We start from the raw sequence: 22,251 nt of genomic DNA, 5'->3' as shown, positions 1-22,251 counted from the left end.
AGAAAGTTCAATTTTTCCAATCCTATGAAGAGGTGGTATATATAAAAAAAAAAAAGACAAATGAAAACACAGATAAATTATCCATGTCAAGTGGAGATAATTTAAAAATCTTATCTCATACTTGAGAGATGTTAAATGTGTAACAGTTGGTTGATCTTTAAAGCTGAACTTCATTAGATCTGGCCTAAGGGGCTCTAGTGAAAAATGAAAAGAGAACCTTGGCAGAGAGAGTAGTGATAGTCATGTCTTAAAGATCCTAAGGCTTAGGACTCAGGGCGCTTGCAGAATAATAGGGCAGCAACCTCATCTAAGGGGTTCCATCCAGGAAGATAAGAACAGGCAAAATGTTGGGGTCTCCCAGGAAAGTAGTTTCCAGTTGATGAACTACAACCTCATCCCCTCTAACTGTAGCTTGACAAAAGGTAGATATTCATCAACCTCTGTTTACCTCCTTTCTGTTCCTGAGACAACTACCAGAAATCCACTTCCTCAGGGCTATCTAGTAATACTCATTTTTTCTGTAGCTAGAGGTAGGCTAAATTAGGAATCTGAGAAGGACTGAGCTGGTCTCCCTGAGATATTTTGATAGAACATGAAAAAAGAGTTCAGAGAATGCACAGAACAGGAGCATATGACAGAACTAGATTCTTCCACAATAGTGATAGTTTTCCCAAAACATGTTATGTCAGAAATCAGATTTGTGGCTAGGGTGGGAATTGAAAAGGATACAATTAATAATTCTTTTTTAGGAATAAATAATAAACTAGAGGAATTCTTCATCAGCAGGACAGTAATCCTATCATTGTGAATGCATGTGTATCTATGTAAGGACCCACTCAATCAGTAGGTTTTAGTTTGGAATGCTTCTAATAGAGGAGTCAAGGAAAGCTCATGAAAGACATGGATAGCATCTCTCTTATTCATGGCTGTTTTCCTGGCACATACCACAATGTTGGTAACATAGTAGGCATCCTGAAAATTTGTTGACTGGAAAAAGGAAGAAGGAGAACCAAGATTTCATCAGAATCAACAACAAAAACGATACTTAACTTGTGTTAAATGTTGACTAGGTCCCTGGTATTAAATAACATTTAATATATAGTTCTGACTCTCCCAGCAATATTATGAACCATTATTCTTTTTCTTTCTTTCTTTCTTTTTTGTACAGATGAGGTCTCACTATGCTGCCCAGGTTGATCTTGAACTCCCAAACTCAAGGGATCCTCCTGCCTCAGCCTCCCAAAGTGCTAGGATTACAGGTATGAGCTACTACACCTCACCCTTGTTATTCCAATTTTACTGACAGATATGGAGAGTCAAAGAGATTAAGTGGCTTGGCCAAGCCAGTTCAGTTTAAGACCAGCATTTTTTCTAACTGTGTTCAAACTCCAATGTAAAATCCTGAGCTTTTAACTAAAATTCTCGAAAATAAAGTGTTTAAGAGTCAAGAACTGAAATCCTAAATATAAGGTAATAAGGAAGAAAACTGGTGAAAAATGATAAAAACTACAAGTAGCTTCCTATTGTTAGGTAATGTTTTACAGATAAATGATTTTTAAAAACTGTTCAAAGCATCTTTTTTAGAAATAAAGATTGACAATAAGATTGTAGATCTTAAAATGGAAGATTAGGAGGTTGAGAAACTTACAGAGGCAGAGTCTAGAAATGGGAAGATGATGTTTGATCTTTTCAGACTATTTCTGAAGAGATTAATCTTCTCTTATCAACCCTGATCACTTAAAGATTCCAACACTGATGGGATTTTTCATTATAACTTTTCTGTACTTTGCTGTTAATGTGAAATATTAGGCTTCCATTAATGCTGAATGACACTCAACATTAAGCATTTCCATCAGTTATTTTCAATTATGGGTATACATTAGTGGAAAGCTCTTAAAAAATAAAGTGCCTTAAGCTTTACCTCTGATTTAATTGGTGTAGGGGCAGGGCATGTAGTCTGCTTTTGTTGTTACTTTAAGCTCCCCAGATAATTCTAATAAGCAGCAAGGGTTAAGAATTACTGATCTAGATCACAAGATTTTGGGCAAATCAAAACTAGCATCTGATAAGGGTGGTATCTGTCCAAAGGCAACCACATTACTAATTTCTTTCTTTTTTTTTTTTTTTTTTTTTTTTTTTTGAGACGGAGTTTCGATCTCGTTACCCAGGCTGGAGTGCAATGGCGCGATCTCGGCTCACCGCAACCTCCGCCTCCTGGGTTCAGGCAATTCTCCTGCCTCAGCCTCTCGAGTAGCTGGGATTACAGGCACGCGCCACCATGCCCAGCTAATTTTTTTGTATTAGTAGAGACGGGGTTTCACAATGTTGACCAGGATGGTCTCGATCTGTTGACATTACTAATTTCTAATACTCCAAAGACAGGTGTTTCAAAATAGATTCCTGATGTAAATGAATAGAAGTTATTTAGACATGGAGAGATAAGATAAAATCCAAAGCAAGAAAGACCCGCAGTTTTCCAAAAAGACTCAAGGACTTAACGCTGTATAAATGACGCACTGAGGCTTTTATTGCAAATTATGATTCTGTAAATCATGCTATCAATATTATATTCCAATCATAAAAATGGATAATTGAGACCTGAACAATAAAAGACATAAGCCAAAAGATACACAATAAATGAATGAGTAAAATGAAACCAGGATTCTTAATTCCTTTTTCTGGGAATAATGCCATGTTCCTTGTCAGTATTACCTGCCAAACTTGAAGACCTATGTAAAGACCTCATGAAACAAAACAAATCTCTCCTACAGTCAACTTCCAGTGGGACTCAGAAGTTTGAGAATTGATAAGAAAAAAATCAGCACAACAGCAAACTTCAGGAAATAACATGTCATATTTGCACATTGGAAATGATTAGCAGATGAAGGATTTGTTCTTCTTGTACTCTTTCTAAAACCTTTAAATACACCTATCCAAGATGGCTATTTGCTAATTACCAAATATCAGATTCACAGAGGAAGAGAAGTCAAAAATCATAAAATGGTTTTTAAAAACTAAAAAAAAAAAAGTTCTAAATTCTTACGAATTTCTCAGGGTAAAATTCAGAGACCTGGTTTTAAAAATTAATTAATCTGTATCCTGATATATATGTAGACATTGTAAAAAGTCATTAATAAAAATGTTCATAAAGTAAAAAGCTAAAGCAATATACACAATTTTAACTGGCTGTGATACTCACTGTGTTAAAATTGATGGATTATTTTCAGGTGTAAAAATATGCTTCTATCTGAAATCTTACAAATTTAAAATAATCTAACTAAAATGTGGTGGCTTTCAGCTATCTAGACTACAGCTTCTCAAACTTTAAAGTGACTATGAATCACCTGGGGATGTTTTTTAAATGCAAACTGCGAAGGGAAAATATCAGGGTAAGATCCATCATGATTGTCCCAGGTGGAGAAGCACAGGTTGCAGAAATATTAGTTGTTCATTTAACCTAAAAATTCCAACTGAAACAATTTTCTAAAGTAGTGAAAAGCAGAACAGTATAATTTTACATGAAAGTAACATTTAATAAAATAAGAAGATAGTAGTTCCTTTCACTTCCGTTTCTGTGTTTGTGACAATAAACAACTCCAGAAGTTTAAAGTCTGCTTCCTGATTAATTTAATTGTCATGATGTCTAATCTGGCAACATAAAACTTGCTTACTACTGAATTAAAGCATGTTGTAAAGAGTTAGGGGTAACCACACTAAGGAGAAAAAATACAAAATTACATCCCAATACCCTAATATAAATTCTAGATAATAAACCTTTAAGTGCTTGGATAGAAGTTTTTTTATATGCCCCTCATCTACTGGTTAAAACGTTAGGGAACAGAGAAGTGGCGGAATATCATTTCTGCTTGCATTTACTGGTCGAATCAAATCTCATGGTGTTTTACTGCTGTAGTTTGTTAGTTTTGATTATGTTTAAGTTCTTGTTCACATCCTTGGCAGCATTTCTTCTGAGCAGTAAGTGACCCGTGGATGTATGAAAAGAAACAAACACTGATGCAAAGCAAGCTGCATGGACAGCCACATTCTGTCTGAGAGGGGCAGTAGTGGACATACCTCAAAGATCTCAGCTAAAGGCAAAGTAGAGTTACTCTAAGTGACAGGGCAATGCCACCATTGGATAACTAAACTACTTTCAATTGTTATAAACAAAGAACAGCTTTCTAAAAGATATCTGCAGGTTATGAGACAAAAAGCTGAGTGACAGAGTGAACCATCAGCAACTGTAAGGCACAGGTTTCAATACTGAGGAGGACAGGATCAGACATCCAGCTTCTCAGCTATGCCTGGTCACATAAACATCTCCCTTATTGTCACCTCTGAATGTGAAAGGTTGCTGATAGAATCTTGATGTGTGAGCTAGCCAACTCTACCTTGACAGTGTGATACAAACAAGTAATCATGATACTACATTACCTGTCAAGGGAGTCACAAACTCAGGGGCTCACATGCTCTTTCCTGCCACATCTGCACCTGCGAATGACTTTTATATTACATATGAAAGATACATATTGATTATTTATGGGCATGCTACAGAGTAGAGGAATTTTGAGGAGTAACTTAGGTGGATCCAGAGATTGTTCATGTAACTGTTATCCCCCACCCCACCGCCCCCAGGCAGAGGCACTGCATTTTAAAATATCTGTCCATTGATTTACCTTGTAAACATAGTTGGTGGCTTTTGGATTAGTAAGGAGATAGAAACCACACAGCAATTTGAAAAGAGAGAGTTTAATACAATCTAGTATTAAGAGAAGATTGAAGTAAGAGGGAATTGCCTAGTGGGAGTTAAGGAGAATTCTAAAGAATGCAGGAGTTATAGATAGAGTACAAGGGGCAACCACTCCCCCTAGGGCTGAAATAAGCATTCAAAGAAAAGCTCTCCTCTCACAGGGCTGAATCCAGAAATGTCTATGGAGATGCCCTAGCTTTGACTGCCTGGAAGAAAAGTCATAGAAGTACTCCATTCATGGGACTTACCAGAAATCTGGTCCTGAAGTTCCAGAAAAGGCCATTCACATCTGGTGGTAAAACCCTAGAACTGGCTAGGTGCTGAGGAAAACTGCTGGCTGCTAATGGAATCTGGAATCACAGAGGGTGTCCCCTGCAGGAGTTTAGTGCACTTTCCTGTGCCACACAGGCAACAATGGCTCTGGTCTGGCTGCCTGGGACAAAGGTTGGGCAGCCAGCTCCCTAGACACCCAGTCCTGTGGGGCCCCCAGTTGGCATGTATAGATCTGAGGAGAGAGTTTGGGGAGCAGTGACTTGGATGATAGAGCAGGTCCATGGTGTCTGTGGCGCAAGGGTACACCACTGTTGCCCGAGTCAAGCTCTAAAGAAATTGCAGTGTTTGGGGGACATCAACTCTAGAGAAAGCGATGTTCTGCAGGTACCTAATACTGGAGAAAATCATACTGGGGAGTGAGGAGTGGAGGAAAACTGTGCTCAGAGGGAGCTTAGCTAGGGAGCATCACAGAAACCAGAAAGAGAAGCCTCAGCCACTTCAGTGTCCCTCTAGTGCCCTCTACTAGCAAGGCTTAACATTACATGAGCCAGCAGAAAAATATTTACAAGGCCCAGCTCCATTATTACAGAACAGGCTAATACAGTAAATTTGGAACTAAGAGACAATAAATTGATAAGCAGCAAAGGCTATACTTTTGACTACTCAGCTTCTACATGCACCACTCTCCCACACACTTAAACTCCTGTACAATAACAACACAATTCTATATTTCAGCTAACAAAGTCTAAGTGTTCTTCTTTACAAGTGAAGAGTTTTATCTAACACCCACTGTAGCCATTGCTATGACTCTGAGTTACTCCTTAAATTCTGTCACGGTCCCACTAAATATTCTGTTACCTACAGACTAAATTGTAAAGTTAATCTCCAACAGCTTATATTTAACATTTTTTAATGAAAATGAGAGAAGAAAATTGTTAATATATACAAATAAACACTTGGATATAAGAGGCAAAGAAAGAAATGTGCATTGAACTCAGGAAAGCTGATTGAAAAAAATTTTAAAAGAAAAAATGTGCAAACCTACAATAATCCTCACCTATCTAATTGGCTATGAGGCCATAATATGTATGACTTCTTTCTTACACTACCTACTACTCTGTATTCTCCCTGCCATTAAGCATTCTAGGAGTCCACAGATGTTGGTGATGTCAAGGAAGGGCAAATCCATAACCAGAATATTTGTCTATTCTAGTGAATAGACAATGAAGGAAGAAATCCAGTGTAATGAACCTGCACCCAGAGGCTGGCTGATCCCAGCAGGGGTTCAATGCTGGTCTCTGCAGATTAAGAACTCAGCAGCAGTGCTATCCCAGTCAACTTTAGAAAGGGGAAGCCATGTTGCTGAGCCCAGGGATACACAACTCCAGTCTTGCCACCAAGATCCCTGCTCATGGGCCCATTGGGCAAACAATGAGACAGCTGGAGAGAGAGGCTGGCTGACATCCATAATGTGTCATTTTGTCCAGTTGATTATTAAGAGCCTCCTCTGCAATGGATGTGCTTTTGTAAAATACACTCAGATGAAATACAAATTTTTTCAAAGTCTTTTCATATTGAAAGTTTCACTCACATACCTCTTCCTCAAGCTAACTGCCTTGCCACCGATCTTCCAATCCTGTTTCTTCCAAAGCTCTGACCATAGAAACCATTAACAACTACCCACCAATGACCAATATAGATCTGTACTTCTAGGCATGTCTCACTTCTAACATAGTGGACAATCACATTTACTGTTCAAATCTCTGCCTACAAGAAGAATTTTCCTCATCCAGTATCCTTCACAGTTACTCATGGGTAGGGCCATAGTGCTATACAGGTCTACTCTTGGGTAGTACTTGTGTATTGTTCAGATTCATCTGTAAATCAGGTTTGAGGTTTTTTTTTTTCCTTCTAACAACTGGACTAACGGAATCACCAAGAAGTTACAGGCATAAGTTGAAGGAGATGAGGCAATGCCATTGGAGTTGCTACCAAAGAAGTCTGAGTCCCTGGTTCATGCAACTTATCTATACTATCCAGATCTGCTCTGGTTCTGTCTCATGTACTATTTCCACTCAATGATATACTGCTGTTGTACGTTGCCAACCTTATGGCAAGATGGGTTAGATTTTTCCCAGATAATGATGGGAAACTTGGTTCACATGGTAACCTGACACTCCATAATTATGCATTCAGTATCTACCTAGTAGCAAGTTAGAAGCTATTTATCAAAAAGTAAAGTTATCTGAAGAATATATTTATTTCAAAATCCTAGATGTCCGCATTGTGATTCTGCTATCAGCACTTTCTAGAAACTCCATAGAGCATTCCTCTTTGCCACAGATACTAAGAGAGTCATTGAGTTTGCTAGATCATAAAGCTGAAGTGGTAGCATAGCCTGTACTGCTGGGCTTGCTGCAGAGGCTTCTTCTACTCTGATCGTCATTAAAAACAGGCAGTCTTATGAGTTACTCTGTAAACAGGTTGAGGTAGCATATTCAAATGTTGTAGATATTTCCCCAAATTCAAAAATGACTATCTAGGCTGGGTACAGTGGCTCATGCCTGTAATTACAGCACTTACAAGGAGGCTGAGGTAGGTAAATCGCTTGAGCCCAGGGGTGTAAGACCAGCCTGGGTAATATGGCAAAACCCCATCTCTACAAATAATACAAAAATTATCCAGGTGTGGTGGAGCTCACCTATGGTCCCAGCTACTCAAGAGGCTGAGGTGAGAGGATTGCTTGAGCCCAGGAGGCAGAGGTTGCAGTGAGCCCAGCTCCCACCACTGCATTCCAACCTGGGCAACAGAATGAGACTCTCCCTCAAAAGAGAGAAAAAAAAAAAAAGCCTATCGAGCATAGTGGCTACTGAACGCCCAGAAATTTTACTGAATTTTTGTGGGGCTAATTTATCACCCTCTAATTCTCATATGTTCTACTAAGACATCTAAAGTATTTGCTACTTTCTTCTCATGAGAGACAATCAGCACAATATCATCAATGTAGTGGAGAGTATGATAGCTTGTGAAATGTTACAATGACTAAGATTAAGAATTGACCCAGCCCTGAGGCAAGACTGAAGACATATTGTTGGCACTGATAGATAAAAACAAACAGTTTTTGGTGATCCTTGTAAATTGGAAGAAAAAAAAAATTAACTAAGTCAATAGCTACATACCAAATGCCAGGAGCTATGTGGTTTGATAAAGATATTACATCTGGGTCAGCAAATACTTTTGGGGTCACCCAATAAATAAGTTTAGGGTAGTCTACAGCCATTCTCTAAAATCCATTTAACTTCTGCCAAGGCAAAATAAGTGAGCTAAATGGGGATGTGATAGATATCACAAGTCTTATTTCAAATCTTTGATAGTGACATCAATCTTGATGTTTCCTCAGGGATACGTTATTACTTCTGATTTACTGTATCTGAAGAAAGGGGAAATTCTAAAGTCTTCTACTTAGCTCTCCTATCACATGGTCTTCCCTCCATGGGTTAGCAGGGGTGTCCAATCTTTTGGTTTTCCTGGGCCACATTAGAAGAAGAAGGATTGTGTCTTGGGCCACACATAAAATACACCAACACTAACAATAGCTGATGAGCTGGGGGAAAAAAAAAGAATTACAAAAAGAATCTCACAATGTTTTAAGAAAATTTATGAATTTGTGTTGGGCCACATTCAAAGCTGTCCTAGGTCGCATGTGGCCCATGGGCCACAGGTTGGACAAGCGTGGTTTAAAGAGTCAATATAGAGATTCTGGCAGTTACCCAGTGTGTCTACTCCAATTATACATTAAAGAACTGGGGAAATAAGCACAGGCTAGATCTGCTGACCCCCTGGGCCCACCGTGAGTACAACTGAAGCTAAGACTCCATTTGTTACCCGACCACTGTAAGTCTCCATTTTGAACAATTGACCACAATATTTTGGGGTCCCTAGGAATTAGTATGAAAAGTCTGATTATTTCCTATTCCCCAAAGCATAGTCTCTGATAAATGGCAACAGGTCCCTTTGGGGAAAAGCTCTGTAACTGTGAATTGACTTAAGTCTGAAAACTGAGTGAGATGCTGTGACTCTCAACCGTAGCAACTAAAGTAAACTTTTTTGTTACCAGAGCTAGAGTTTTTCCTATTACATAGATGAAGGAATGCTATAGCATTGCTTATGTATTTCATTCATTAGCTACCACTAAGCATATCCCAAAGATATTATCTCAGTTATCAAAAGCATCTGCAAGCCAGTGTTTTCTGATACCTCTACATCCCAGCTTTCCATTGTGGAAGATGTATCTACTTTGTATTTGGTGGATAAGGGCTTACTGCCACTTGATTTTTGCTACTATGGGATTTCATCATCTCCAGTGAAATTGGAGAGCCAATTTCAATGGTCTATGAAGGAGAGCAGGCACAGATTTTTCATGGATGCAGGGAACCCCTTCACTAATGTACTTCTTAATATTTTAGTGAAAAGAGTGTCTACTGAGCCTATTTATAGAATGTATTTGGGGGATGGACAGGTTGCACTCAATTAATTCAACCAAACATTCCTTTTTGAAGGAGTCTAAACACATACAAGACGTAGGCTATTTCTCTCTATTCATTCTTCCTTTAAGGCCCCAAGAATATTAAGGAATAGGGAGCAAAGGAATAAGAAAGATTGCTTGCTCAATTGATATTTTGCATTCACCTTTCTACAGTTTTACCAATGCTTATGTGATGGATACCCATCTTCCACCTCTCCACCTCTCAGCTTCCATTATTCTCTAGAAGACGTGTCAGCAAACTTTTTGTAAAGGACTATTGTAAATAATTTGTTTTTCACTTTGCTGGCCATATGGTCTCTACCACAACTAGTCAATTCTGTTGTACAAAAAAGACGATTTGTAAATGAATGAGCATAGCTGCATTCCAATTAAACTTTGTTTTCAAAAACAGGTAGTGGATCAAATTTGGTCTAAGGACTATAGTTTGCTAACCCCTGCTCTAGAAATTCTAAAAGACTTCAATCTCAGTATTTGTAAGTCTCCCCATATTTCCCCTTCCCCATTAGCTGGCACCTCCCCAGATGTAAAACAGAATTCAAGTCTTCCATAACATCATTTTTTATTATATATAAAATCTGTGTTTACCTTTAAGATTAGGCTATATATGTGCCTAATTTGAAGCAAACAATATCCCTCCACTTCTCCAACTACCATCTGAAATTTCTGCATTATCCACTCTTCATGGTTAAGGTACACGAAAAGCTCCTTTAATTTAAAAGTGTGGGTTGGAAATAAACCAGTCTTAGCCTAAACTTTAATTCTTCTATCAACAGCTGGCTTCAAGTAGGGTAATTTTACCCAGAATCATGCAAAGTCAATTACCATATACAGTGAGGCCTACTAAACACATACTGAATGCCAACCTCCAAATAGGGGAGGATAAGGTGCTTAATTCCTCAGGATTTATACTTAATTCTTTAGGCAAAGGGAGAGGCCCTGATTAGTTTTAAGCAAGGTGATGACCTAATGAGAACTAAAATTTAATTTAGAATAATTAACCTTGAAGTTGTGCTGAATATGGAATTTTGGGGAGCCTAGAAAAACCAGATAGGAGGCTAGAGGCAATTAGGAGACCCTTAAAAGTAATCCAGGCGAGAGATAAGTAGAAGGGGTGTGGAAGCTTGGAAAGAGATTTAGGAGGTAGAGTTAGCTGAACTTAGCAAATGAGTCAATGTGGAGGCTACAGAGGTTAAGTTGTGATGGGTGTTAAGGATGTGTTCTGGACTTGTTGAAAGGTGCCAGCTAGCTAGGTGCTTGTAATCCCAGCTACTTGGGAGGCTGAGGCAAGAGGAGTGCTTGAGCAATTGCTTGAATTCAAGACCGGCCTGGGAAACAAGGCAAGATCCCATGTCAAAAAAGAAAGGTGCTGGCTAATGGAGTGCTCTCTGTTCTGCATTATCTTCAGTGGTAGATCTAAAACTCAAACATATGAGACAAGAGGCCAGTGAAGCTAACGGAGGCAATGACAGAGGGTAAGGAGTACAAAAAGGAGACTGAAGTCACAACAAAAACAAGTTTTATCCAGTTCAAAATGATGGGTCATATCTGAAAAAACAAAGGCCATGTTCAAAAAGCTCAAAGAAAACAACATTTATATTAGAACCTTGTCTGCATTATTAATTGTCCTCTAGAAATGAGCCTACTCTGCCATGAAGTATTTACTATCTGGTGTTTTTTCCCCTTTCCCCTTATCTCATTTGACTTAGAATTATCACACTTGCAGGGCTGCTTACTACTCTATATCAAAATATCAATCACATGTGGGGATGACTTCTAGAAATCCCATAGATACGCTAATACACCAGTGAAATGGCACACGTGTAATTTGCACATTAAAACACTGTTCTAATATCAAAGGGTTGAAACAACCTAGAACTCTACCAGTAGGGAAAGAGATAAATTATGATAAATTAATATGATTAAATATTAGCAAAGCAAAAAGTAAAGCTAATTTATATGCTGATATGAAATGATCCCCATGACATAGTTAAATGGGAACAAGAAAAGCAAAAAATATTTGCATTTTAAAAAGAAGGAAAATACATACATTTTTAAAAAATATTTTTTAAAAATAGCATCAGTTACCTCTAGAGAAGAAAACTGATGTCAGAGGGCAACTGTGAAAGGAAGATTTATCATATACCCTTCCTAACTTTTGAAGATTGTGAACTTCAAACAATTGGAGTTCACAAATAACTGCAACTACGAACACATTTTTAAGAATAAAACAGAAAGGAAAATGTGTGAAGGTAGAATAAGAGTTTTAGACATGTAATATCTCAAATTTCTTAATTCCATGCACCATTTTTCAGGAAGCTAGTGGTGGACATATGTTTCACCCAAATGAGGGTGTGAGTAAAAAACAAAAGTCATAGTATCTAAGGAATAGAGGCTCTATTAGAGATGTCAGCAAAAAGAAACCAAACCACCACCATGGAACACACCTAGAGAGCAACAGTCCAAATGGGGACAAGAGGACAGGACGATTGCTCCAGTAAGGGACTAACATATCTGTTACGTTAGACTACGTGGAAAACCAGCTGAAAAGATGTTAGAGTACGTAGAAATTGTACTCCAATTGATATATAGAGATACTAAGCCAAGTGTTTTTTTAAATGAGTTCTTTATTACTTTCAGGATTTAATTTTTTAAAAATTCTACAAGTAAGGAATCCTACTCATAATATGCTTGCTTGACTCATTAGTAAACAGTACCTGCATAATCATTATAAATAAACATTAAAATGCAAACAAAACAATGTGAGAATTATATTGGGAGGTCAAGGAGGAATAGTAGAGGTGGCTGTGTATGAAAGAGCTGAATATTTATCTACCATAATGGGAAGTCAGTAGATATTGCCAAATATTGATACATTAAGAAACAGCAGTATAAGCATATTGTTTGAAAAGGTAAGTGCTGGAAGAAACATTTAAATAAATGAAAGTAGTAGCTTTTAGGCAATAGGACTAGGGATATGATACAGGAGGGGCAGAGTTGACTGGATTTTTATTGTTGTTGGAAATCTCTTAACAACCCTATTTAATTTTATTTACATGTAAGTAGGATAAATGTATAGTCATGTCCTGGTATCTGCAGGGGATTGGTTCCAAAACCCCTATAGATATTAGAATCTGCAGATGCTCAAGTTGCTTCCATAAAATGATTGCATTTAACCTATGCACATCATCTAATTACATTAAATCCTCTCTAGATTGCTTGTAACACCTAATACTTTTTTTTAATCTATTTTCAATCTAAGGTAGTTCGAATCTATAGACACAGAACTCATGGAAACAGAAGGCAGACTGTGCAGGAATTGGAATTGTACTGCTTGGATTTGAGTCTTGGCTCTGATCTTTCACTAACCTTATAAATAGAGGTAAGGTACTTAATCTCTCAATTTTCCTATCCTTAAAATAGGGAGGAAAATAGCATGCACCTCATAGGGTTGCTTTGAAGATTAAATAAGTTACCACATGTAAATTGTTTAAAATATGCCTGCCATGTAACTGTTCAATAGTAAAACAGTAAATAAAGACCAATACTTATTATGAGAATGTAAACCATTATTACTTGATAAAAATATAAAGGCATTAATAACTAAAATCTATTTTTAAAAATTTGAGCCATGTATTGTCTACCCCCTTTGTGGGGAATCTTTTATTTTTATAAGTTAACGCTCCCAGGTACTAAATAGGACGTTATTTCTTTAGGCTACAGTCTTCACTCTAACCCATAGTTAGAGGGAAGGATGTGGTGAGATTGTTGAAAAATTCCATGTTATAGTTAGTGCTGAAAAAGTGGGAGCTCAAACGGGAATCTGGAGACTGAATGATAGGCAGTTAGGCCAAGAAGGAGGAAAGGGAAGTAGTCTCCCCTTCCAGGCAGAGAAGGCCACTTGCAAAGACCTAGAGGCAGGAGGAACATGACAATATAAAAAGATTGGTGGAGCTGGAGCAATGATGAGTGTGCTGTGTGCTTGATGGGAGCCAAATCATGCCAGGCCTTTGGCCATGGTAAGGAGTTTGCCTTATCTTACGGGCCATGAAGGGCTTTATCCAGGGTGTAACATAACCACATATTCTGAAAAGATCACTTTGGGTGCAGGGTGAGGAACCAACAAGCAAGAAGTGAGAGTGAGCTCAAATAGACAAACAGGGAGGTCATAGCAAAAGTCCAGGCAAGAGATGATGACCGAGATAGGAATGAATAAAAGTAGATGGATTTGAGAAACATTTAGAAAGTAAAACTGACAGAACTTGGCATAGGACTAGCCAGAAAGAGATGAAAAGGAGGACTGCTGATTCCAAGAAATCTTTTGCCTTATTTTATTTGTTTGGAAGAGTTTTGGTCTAGCCTAACTCAATTATATTTTGTAAATAAAGGCCGCTCCCTTTAAGCTCCTCAACAATAATAATACACTCAATTGTGGAATATGTGTAAGCAAAAGCTGCAAGACATTTCAATCACAAAGTTAACTTTTCACTTTTAAATGATAAAACCCCCAGATCTTGGAACAGAACCAAAAGGCCCCAAAATAAAATAGAATTCAAAATAATGAGATGGAAGTAACAGCAATCCAAATTAAATATACTAATTAAGTCAGGGAAACAAGTTCCCTACTCCCAGTTTCTTTGGTTACTTCCTACTGAAAAGGCAGATTGACTTACACTGCCTGTCGATGCCTCTCCCCTTTCTGTGACACTTCTACTCCAAAATTTCTATTCCACAAAAGGCTTAATGGAAAGAGAAATTTTGAATGTTTTGCAAATAATCCAAAAGGGAAGTGTGTGTGTGTATATACAGACGAGAGCAAAAGCAGATATTGTCTCAAGCAAATAAGAGAAGTATACACAGGACACTTCACCATGCTCAGGTATATGTGGAGGTGTGGTTGAGGGGACACAGTTTCCCAAATGAGGCAAGACCTTCTTTGAGCCATTAGGAGCCATTAAGAGCTATAGTTAGAGGAAGAGGGAGAAAGAAAGGCACTCTCTGCAGTGGGAAATGCAAAAGAAAAGCACAAAGGAAAACCAAAAACAAAAGAACAAGAAATCTATTGCTGGGAGGTAAAATTTCGGCTTACGGAGTATCAATCCAGAGTTCAGCAAGGGTCAGATCCCATGGGGCCATTTTAAGGGCTATGGGTTCTATCCTGTAAGCAATGGAGAATTACTGAAGGATTTTAAGTGAGAGAGAATTTACATTTCTAAAAAGATCATCCTCATCCTCCAGCAGATGATGGACTTGAAGATGACAAGACGATCTGCTGAGATAACAGGTCGGAGGCAGCTATGGTACCCTAGTTAAGAGATGATAAGACCCTAAACTAGAACAGTAAAAGTGAAAGAAGAATTTATGGCTGTTAAGTAGATTCAGCATTCTCGTTCTCGTGATTGTTGTCTTAGTCCATGCTATAACAAAATACCTCAGACTGGGTAATTTAAACAACATGAATATACCACTCACAGCCTGAAGGCTGGGAAGTCCAAGATCAAGGTGCTGGCAGATTCAAGGTCTGGTGAGTGCCCATCCCTCATAGATGGCCTCCTGTGTGTCCTCACATGGAGGAAGGGCAAAAGACTAACAAGCTTTCTCAGTCCTCTTTTATAAGGACATTGTCTTTTATAAAAACACATGAGGCCAGGGCCCTCATAACCTAATCACCCCACAAAGACTTTATTCCTAATACCAATACATTGGATTTGATTTCAACATGAATTTTGGAAAAACACAAACATTCAGACCATAGAAGTTGTAGAGGCTAAGAAAAAGTGTAAAATTACCTCTGGATTTCTGGTATGGCACCTACATATTGGTACAAATCTATGATTCACTTCCCCAAATCCCTGGAACCAAACATGTTTCAAAATTCAGAATTTGACAGTCTGTAGTCTCAGCTATTTGGAAGGCTGAGACTTGAGCCCAGAAGTTCAAGGTCAGCCTGGGCAACATAATGAGACCTTATCATATAAAAAAAAAAAATTCAGAATGTTTTAGATGTTAGAAAGGTGATATGGTTTACATACCCAATTTAAGAGTGCACCCCAGCAGGGCCTGGGCAGTATTATGTAATCAAACAGCCCTATTTCTGCAGTGGGACATAATCCACTAAGTTGGATGCACAATAGCCTCCTGACAGTTCACTCAGGCTTTGCTCCAATTAGGTTCAAGTTTTTCTAACAAATGAGTTAAACTCTGTTTTGTTTTCAGAGGCTGATTTTGGCATTATAGGTAAGAAATGGTAAAATGTACTACTATCTATATATAGAATACAGAAAGTGAGCAGGTTATTTGCTCATTTGTTTGGTTTTTGATGAAATGAAAGTTCTGGTTTGAACATAAATAATCTCCAGTGATGAAGAAAAGTTAAAGATGTCCAGCAGGCAATCATATTGAGAAGAAATTCATTTGGACAGTTTGAAACTAAAACAATTATGTGAAAAGGTGTACTTGGGGGAATATTCTCTATTTAGCGCCAAAAATAAGAGCCCAACTCTGAGAATGACCCAAGAAAGTGTCATCTAATGGTCAGTAGTCTTAAATGACCTAGAATTCAGAATCCTACTTGTCTTTGCTTTGCAATAAGTGAATGTACTTTGGTCTCTTGCCACTGCTAGAATTGATTTGAATTCAGTGTTGCCCCTGAGTGTACATTAGTTGTGTTAAATTTTACCCAAATTACGTAGTATGAATTTCCCTTGATATTAACTAGATGCATAAGTAGGTAATTGAAAATACCTCCTTCCTTTTCAATAGGATTTTATACCTATAAAAGATCTACCATTCCAAATGTATTTTTACACTCCATGGACTAGAGAACTGAATACATGTGAAGATAATTCAGGTACTGATCATTTCCACAATACTAAATATGATAATATTTTCCTTAGGAGAAAAATTTCTCCCACCAAGAATGTAAAGGCAGATTAAAATTGAAAGTGTCTATGGAAGGCTTAATCATCCCATCAGAGCTTCTAAGACTACATTCCTACAAATCTATTTTAATCTCTCAATGTAATCTTTTGAAGGGTGGGGGGGTATAATTCCTATAATTTGTATCTTATACTTGTTTCATAATAAAAGAGAAAAGCATTAAATATTAACAGAATATAAACCAAATAACAAACTGGCTATGTTTTCTCTAATAAATTTTTCAGACTCCACCCAAAACTAACTCAGTCATAAAACTTTAAGAGTTTAGAATAGAGCTGGATACAATGTTTTCTCCCTCAAAATTTCACTTAATTCTTACCAGGAAAATCCCCTCAGAAAAATATTTCTAGTTTTTCCTGCTCCCAAATACACTACAGTAAGATGAAAACCCATTTAACACAAAATAATGTATAATGAACAAGGTTTCATACACTTCCTAAGATTTGAAAGATTTAATCTAGCACCAAGGTCCTGGAGCCTCAAGTCCTACAATAAATGTTTAATCAGGATTATAGTACAGTTTTTAAGAAACAGTATATTTTCTTTTGTGTGAGTGTGTGCCTGTGTGTGTGCCTGCACATGCATTTATGAGACAGAGAGAAAGCAAGCTGGTAAAAAAAAATAAGCCCTTAAAAAAACATAAATTCAACAGGATAGTGCTATTTTTACATTGTAGGCTCCAGCACATTTGTGGCCATAAAGCAGGCTAATGTGTTTAGACCAATATTTTAAAAAATGAAATAATGAACATCCATGTTGTAAGATTAAGCATTGTTTTATATTAATAAAATTTGTTTCATTTATATACATTCACACAAGAGTTTACTGAATTGAGGCATAAATTAGTTATTGAGGATTGCAGTAAAAGGGAAAAAAAAAGTTTAAAGAAACTTAATGTTAAGGAAGTGTGCTTGAAACCAAAAATCTGGAGTGTTGCAAATGGATGAAAGGCACTGGGTCTCTGCCTTATAAAATATATTTTAAGCCAATATAATAAAAGGATCAGAAGACTAAATAATGTTATCCACATTGACTTAAAAAATTAACTGTGGCTTGGAAATGCGAAGAAGGAACTAAAAATCTCAATTGACATGGCATCGTCAATATGCAAGCTATTCCACAATAAGAGGAGCATGATGCCTTCACTGGGTATTCTCAGTGAAGTCAGGCATCATTTGAACAAGTAGAAATGAGAGTAAATCAGAGCTGAAGAAAGAACAATGGGCTATTCTATAATTACAAAGCCTAACAAATTATATGAAAGAAAAAAGATAAACGTCTAATGATACTCGAGAATGTGGGTGGAGAAAAGAAAGATATAGGAGTCATGAGTCAAGCCACTGGAATGACCATGCCATCTCCGGGTGAAATGAAATTAGAATACCTCTCTTAGCTTCAATTTTTCACAAATGGATGGGTTGACTATTGAATCTCCAAAGTGAGAAAGGGATCCCGAAAACGCTAGGACTGGAAGACATTCCTGATTGTTTTTAAGGCTTTGTTATCTCAATCTAGGAAAGTATTATTTTTCCTATTTAACAGATAGATTAAGTCACACTGTTACTGTAGCTAATGAAAACATGTTACATTTCTCACTAGAGGTTAAGAGGAAAGAAACTCTGATAACATCTGCCCAATAAGCAATGAAGATTAACACTCAAAATTCAAGGAACAACTCCTATATTTAATATGAAAACAGTATTTAGCACATTTATTACTTGGTATGGAGACAAAATTAAGAGGTCAGGTGAGAGTCTTTTAATAAATGTAGAAAAGTCCTGGTTGAATTAATAATTACATCCTGTTATGCTGTGGTTGGCTTTTAGCTTTCCATCCAATCTTAAAAGCAAAAAACAAAGAAAGAAAGAAAGAAACCACTACATGTTGCCCAAGGTATTTTAAGTTAAATGTGCAATTTAAAATATATTTTTAAAATGTTCAGAGATAGAACAAAACAAATCTAGCGGAATTGTTATTTATTATTAGAAACTTCTATGTACAAATGTTGGCTAAAGCAATATAAAAAGAGATTCTTGGTACAAATTGCTTGGGAAGTTTAATATGTGCGCTAGACTTCAGATATTAAAAGTTACAAGAACTAATTGCAGGTGTGACTTTAACCTCATGTATTTTTGCCACAAACTCAAAGAATAATATACAATAAAAGAAGCAACAGATTTTCCCACGAGTAGAGATTTTCTAATTAAAATGCTGTCACTTTCATATTTTTTAACTATACAATCTGAGTGTAAATGTCTTCATTATGTAGCATAACTTCTATAGCAAGTTATGTTAACTTACTAACGTTTTTCAAAAATCGGAAATATTGGTAAGTCCATGGGGTTCTTAAATAGAAATAGTTTCTTTGATGAGTTTGAAAGAAAAGGAAATAAAAGTCTAAGATAAGCGCCAGTTTCATCCTCAATTCTTAGGCTTCAGAAAAGCCTAATTAGGCAGGGAAAGGAATTTGGGCCTGGCACACCCAAGCTTAGACGTGGCAGGATCCTGAAACTGTTTTTTTGAACCTTTGAGTCATATGCCACAGCCAAACCATAGCCGCGATGTACAGGTCCTTAAGTCAACAGGTCCTCTGACGAGATGGCGTGTGGTTGGTGAGTGGCAGTTGGATTTCCTCCTGCCACGGAAGAAAAGAACTCCTCTCCATTGAACAGGAAAGTGGGCCCAGCTCTGGCTTGGAGAGCGCACCCGGAAAAGTGCAGAGTCGAAACACAGAGAGAGGGGTGTCCGCGTCCCGGCCACAGAGCGCTTTCCAAACCACTCGGAAACCATTTAAATGGCTAGGCGGCCGCGGTTTGCAGCCTAGAACTGTTTGGGGTCCCCGGTTGGGGAAGTTGCCTGGAAAAGCCATGCCCTTCGCCGTCGCGGGATGCCCTCTCGGGCAGAGGGGCAGGAGACAGGCAACCTGCTAGGCGGAGGGGAAGCGCGCCCGCCTGGCGCCCGGTCCTCGCTCTCAAGGTCCCTAAGCTGCGACCCTCCCGAGGGCAAGTCTGGGGCCACCGGGACTTTGGTCTCGGTCCAGCTCCTCTAGGGCCGCCCCATAGGGAGTGGCGGGGGGCGCCGTGGGCGAGAGGGGGTGACCGGGCTTCCCCCGGGGTGCCACCTGCCCCTTGACCCGGAGCGCCTCTTTCGGGCTCTCTCCAGGGACAACCGAAACTCTGCTCTCGAGACCGTCTCCAAACGGCCACCCGGACCGCAGCCCTGTCCCCAACACGTGAACCCCCGCGGCTGTCCTCCCGCCTGCTCTAACGCAGCCCAGGGGTACCGCGTCCCCCGCCGCCGGCCGCCGGCTTACCTGGCGAGTGGGCAGGGCAAGGCGGCGGGAAGCGGCGGCCGGGCGGGCGCTGGACGTGGGCCGGGCGCCAGGTGCAGGTGGCGGCGGCGGCGACTCCGGTTGCTGTCGCTACAGTTGCGGCTCAGTCAAGCTCCTCCCCCGCCACCGCCTCCTGCCTTCCCGCGGGGCCTCCCGCGTCGCCTGGAGAGGCAGAACCGAGGCTCGGCTTCCTCTCGGAGTCTCCCAGGTGAGCTCCAGCCTGCGACGTCGGCAGGGGCGAGGCCCCGCTCCCGCGCCTGCGCGCCAGCCTCCCGCCCCGCCCCGGCCCTACCTGAGCGCTCCAGGTGGGAACTGTGGACCGCGCGCGCGGGGCGGGGGCGCCGTCCTGGCCACGCCTGGCTGCCGCGCTGCTTCCCTCTGCGCAGTTGGCGAGGCTTGCGGCTGCTGCGCGCGGGTCGTGGCTCCCGGCCCGTCTACATTGGAGGAATCCTGCACTGACCTGGTGGCAGCGATCACCTTGTAGACAGGACACAGTTTGCTGGGTCCTTGAGGAACCAGAAGTTCTAGATTTCCCCCACACGCTTCCTCCCTTCCTCTTCGGTTCGCCAAAATGAGGGGGTGCGCTGCCTCCGAGGGCCACTTCGGGAGGGCAGCAACTGTTGGCTCATGTGGTTTCCTCGGGCAGGGTTCAGCAGCTGCTGTCACCAGTTAGGTTTCGTGAGCTTCCTTCCCGTGAAGTCTTGATTTCATCACTTAACTCACTTCAGCGCAGCTAGTGGTTTCCGTTTCTGTACGCGGGCGCTCTGGTAGGAGCGCCTCACGTCCAAAGGAGGAGTCTCCTTCCAAAGAAGAGCCTCTGGTATTTGGCAGAGCCTCGCCAATTTGGGGCGCACCTCCCCTTCTTGGGATGCTCTCAGCAGGCAAACCAATTCCCAGAGGAGAGGGGAAAACCGAGACAACAGAGAGAACCCTTGCTGTCCCTGTTTGGAAAGAGATTGGGATTTCCTGGAGAGGGCTTGCTTCTACCGTGGGTTTGTTTGAAAGCTCAGCATCTATTCTGGAAAGGGACAACGCAAACTCCAGGAAGATGGTCGCTTTTGCTGTCGTTTTTAAGACCAAAAAAAAAAAAAAAAAAAATCGTTGAACAGTATTTGTTCCATTTATGACACCACTTTCTGTTTCAGCCTTCCTTCTGCTGCTGTAACAAACACCGACACACCCAAAACCCGGACTTAAAATGGCCTTTGTACCTTTCTATGAACTAATTTATTTGGCTCTATCCCAAAGATATATAGGGATGTAAATAGAAAACTAGCTAAAAACTTTTTGGTGGAATGTTTAATCATACGGTGAAAGGTTTTCCTATGAAGTTTAGCTGTGGCCTTCCTCCTACACTTTGACATGCTCTTATGGTACTTATTTACTGTTTTATTAGTGCTATGTGTGACCTAAAAATAAGGGTTAAAATACAGGTTGGTATAGTATCAACAAGTGTAGCTTTAGTACTTGACTAGTCTACGACATTGGTTTTAGCATCCATGGTAGTATTTTATACTATGACACCTATGAGTTAGGTTTGACTTTAGTAACTTTGCTTGTTTTACATGTTGTGATTATTTTGCAAGCACCAAGGAAGCTTCATGTATTTGCAACATTTTAATGACAGTACAATTGCCAAGCTCCCTCTCCCTCCAAAAACAAACAAAAAACAGTTCAGAAGATACTTGTGTGTATTGACATACTAACTTGGTAATGTTTTTCCTTAGATCTAGGTCCAGAACTGAAAATACTAGCTCCTCAAATTCTGTTCTCCTTCTCCTTCTTCTTTATCCTGCAACTTTGTAGCTTTCCTCTAACTGGAGGTTAATGTTAGTCTTGGAAAATTTGTAAGGTATCTTAAATGTATAACCAAGAAACCTGTATCCTTTGTCATCCACCACCCATCTCTGAATGAAGCAGGAGCCAAAGATTGTCAGAGTTTTATGTTCCACCAGGCAAAAAGCAATGCCTTTCACGGACCATTAGGACAGAACAGGTGGATATAGAATAGCAAAATCTGTAATCCAAGGACTGAGATGCATTGATAGTGAGACTGGTAACATCAATAACAACTGAAAAGAGAAGCTAGGGCAGACCTATAAAAAGAGAGAGAAAGCAAAGAATGCTGGATGAGAAGTGAAAAAAGAACAGAAGAAACAAAAATGATCAGGAGTTACTAAATTTGACTGTCCATTTTACAATGGAGACAGACAATTTAAAGAAGGAAGCAGTATTTCAGAGTGTGGCATTACTTGTGCAGGTTGAGTGTCCCTTATTTGAAATGCTTGGGACAAGAAGTGTTTTGGAGTTAGGATTTTCTCAGATTTTAAAACATGTGTGTGTGTGTGTGTGTGTGTGTGTATGTATGTGTATTAATACATGTTGAGATATATGTATATACACATATATATAATG

At 39.4% G+C, this 22,251-nt stretch overlaps 1 protein-coding gene across 2 annotated transcripts in view; it reads right to left on the bottom strand.

The window, feature by feature from the left end:
• GALNT3 (polypeptide N-acetylgalactosaminyltransferase 3) overlaps positions 1-22,251 on the bottom strand; it is a 65,243-nt gene that overhangs the window by 25,565 nt on the left and 17,427 nt on the right. The window contains exon 1 of one of the 2 annotated variants that reach the window (XM_012440571.2): positions 20,297-20,548. The exons of the other annotated variant lie outside the window; for it this stretch is intronic. The gene's annotated coding sequence lies outside the window, so the exon portion shown is untranslated. Of the gene's footprint in view, positions 1-20,296; positions 20,549-22,251 lie in introns of those variants that run through there. 2 annotated transcript variants of the gene reach the window in all.

The sequence above is a fragment of the Aotus nancymaae genome, unplaced genomic scaffold, assembly GCF_030222135.1.
Source record: "Aotus nancymaae isolate 86718 unplaced genomic scaffold, 86718_ANA_hifiasm-v0.15.2.pri h1tg000029l, whole genome shotgun sequence".
In the NCBI taxonomy this organism is placed as follows: domain Eukaryota; kingdom Metazoa; phylum Chordata; class Mammalia; order Primates; family Aotidae; genus Aotus; species Aotus nancymaae.
The sequence above is the reverse complement of the archived record's forward strand: the minus strand, read 5'-3'. Positions and strand labels throughout refer to the sequence as shown.